Here is a 2,505-nt window from a genome sequence, read left to right as displayed (position 1 = left end):
GATAGTAGACAGGGACAGTGGGAATCTCGTTAATCCATTCATGCGCGTCACTAATTATATGACGAGGCATTTGGCTACCTTAAGAGAGTCATAGTTACTCCCACCGTTTACCCGTGCTTGGTTGAATTTCTTCACTTTGACATTCAGAGCACTGGGCAGAAATCACATTACGTGAACATCCGTTGGGACCATCGCAATGCTTTGTTTGAATTAAATAGTCGGATTACCCTTGTCCGTACCAATTCTGAGTTGGCTATTCAACGCGCGGGGAAGGCCCCCTAAGGAACCGTTCCCAGTCTGTCCCCCGGTCGGCACGCGGCGACCCGCTCTCGCCGCGGGAGCAGCTCGAGCAGTCCACCGACAGCCGATGGGTTCGGGACTGGGACCCCCGTGCCCAGCCCTCAGAGCCAATCCTTTACCCGAAGTTATGGATCCATTTTGCTGACTTTCCTTGCCTACATTATTCCATCGACAAGAGGTTGTTCACCTTGGAGACCTGATGCAGTTATGAGTACGATCGGGCGTGGACGGCATTCGGTCCTCCAGATTTTCAAGGGCCGTCGGGAGCGCACCAGACACCACGCGGCGTGCGGTGCTCTTCCAGCCGCAGGACCCTACCTCCGGCTGAGCCGTTTCCAGGGTGGGCAGGCTGTTAAACAGAAAAGATAACTCTTCCCGAGGCTCCCGCCGACGTCTCTGGACATCCTAACGTTTCCATCGACCGCCACGTCCCGATTCAGGAATTTTAACCCGATTCTCTTTCGGTGCATGCGCAAAACGCGCTATCTGTCGGGTTTTACCCGACCCTTAGGATCGACTAACCCATGTGCAAGTGTCGTTAACATGGAACCTTTCCCCTCTTCGGCCTTTAAAGTTCTCATTTGAATATTTGCTACTACCACCAAGATCTGCACCGACGGCCGCTCGTGCCCGGGCTCGCGCCCAAGGTTTTGCAGCGACCGCCGTGCCCTCCTACTCATCGGGGCCTGGCACTTGCCCCGACGGCCAGGTGTAGTTCGCACGCTTAAGCGCCATCCATTTTTGAGGCTAGTTTATTCGGCAGGTGAGTTGTTACACACTCTTTAGCGGATTTCAACTTCCATGACCACCGTCCTGCTGTCTTAATCGACCAAAACCCTTTGTGGGATCTAGGTTAGCGCGCAGTTTGGCACCATAACCCGGCTTCCGATTCATCCCGCATCGCAAGTTCTACTTACCAAAAATGGCCCACTTGGAGCTCTTGATTCCGTGGTGCGGCTCAGCCAAGCAGCCGCGCCGTCCTACCTATTTAAAGTTTGAGAATAGGTCGAGGGCGTTGCGCCCCCGAGGCCTCTAATTATTGGCTTTACCTGATAGAACTCGCACGCGAGCTCCAGCTATCCTGAGGGAAACTTCGGAGGGAACCAGCTACTAGACGGTTCGATTAGTCTTTCGCCCCTATACCCAAGTCAGACGAACGATTTGCACATAAGTATCGCTGCGGGCCTCCACCAGAGTTTCCTCTGGCTTCGCCCCGCTCAGGCATAGTTCAATATCTTTCGCGTCCCGACAGGTATGCTCACACTCGAACCCTTCTCAGAAGATCAAGGTCGGTCGGCGGTGCACCCCTTAGGGGGATCCCACCAATCAGCTTCCTTGCGCCTTACGGGTTTACTCGCCCGTTGACTCGCACACATGTCAAACTCCTTGGTCCGTGTTTTAAGACGGGTCGAATAGGGAGCCCACAGGCCAGCGTCCGGAGCGCGCAGATGCCGAAGCATGCTGGAGGCGCGCGCTGCCTGCCACAATCGAGGAGACAGTGTTCCACGAGCGTATCAAGAGCCCGGTCTTTGGCCGACCCCCCAATCCACGTTGGTCCACGCCCCGAGTCGATCGGGGGATCGGCTCGTCGCCGTTCCACATCCGACCGGGGCGCATCACCGGCCCTCATCCGCTTCTCTCCCGACAATTTCAAGCACCTTTTTACTCTCTTTGCAAAGTCCTTTTCATCTTTCCCTAGCGGTACTTGTTCGCTATCGGACCCGAACTGCACGTTTTGATGTGAGACGGGGCCTATGCACTCACAACTGTTCAGGAGAACTTTCATTGACCTTTTGCTTCAGTATACCCCCATACCCTATATCGGAGGCGTCAGTTTGAACTATCATAAAGGCTTCAGGGTTAGGAATGCCTAAGCAAGGAAGGTTCTGGACCAAACTTTTGATTTTTATGACAGCATTGGTTTGATCAGTACTCCAAGGAACTGGGGTTTTCTTGAGTCTTTTGTAAAGAGGTTCACAGAGCTGTCTAATATTTGGGATAAAATCAGCAACATAATTAAGGCTCCCTAGAAACCTCTGGAGTTGAGTCTTATCAGAAATCTCATTAGGAAACTTTGAGGAGAACTCAATGGCTCGGCAAATAGGTTTATAACTACCTTGATAAAGATCATGTCCTAAGAATCTTATAGATGTTTGGAAGAGCTTCATCTTTTTGGCACTAACCACCAAACCGTTGAATTTCACA

General features: G+C 52.5%; 1 pseudogene; it reads right to left on the bottom strand.

Moving 5' to 3' along the window:
* Nucleotides 1-2,271, bottom strand: LOC124894200 (annotated as a pseudogene; the record flags this gene model as incomplete).
* Nucleotides 2,272-2,505: the final 234 nt, after the last annotated feature.

Source organism: Capsicum annuum, unplaced genomic scaffold (assembly GCF_002878395.1).
Source record: "Capsicum annuum cultivar UCD-10X-F1 unplaced genomic scaffold, UCD10Xv1.1 ctg71338, whole genome shotgun sequence".
NCBI classification, from domain to species: Eukaryota; Viridiplantae; Streptophyta; class Magnoliopsida; order Solanales; family Solanaceae; genus Capsicum; species Capsicum annuum.
The sequence above is the reverse complement of the archived record's forward strand: the minus strand, read 5'-3'. Positions and strand labels throughout refer to the sequence as shown.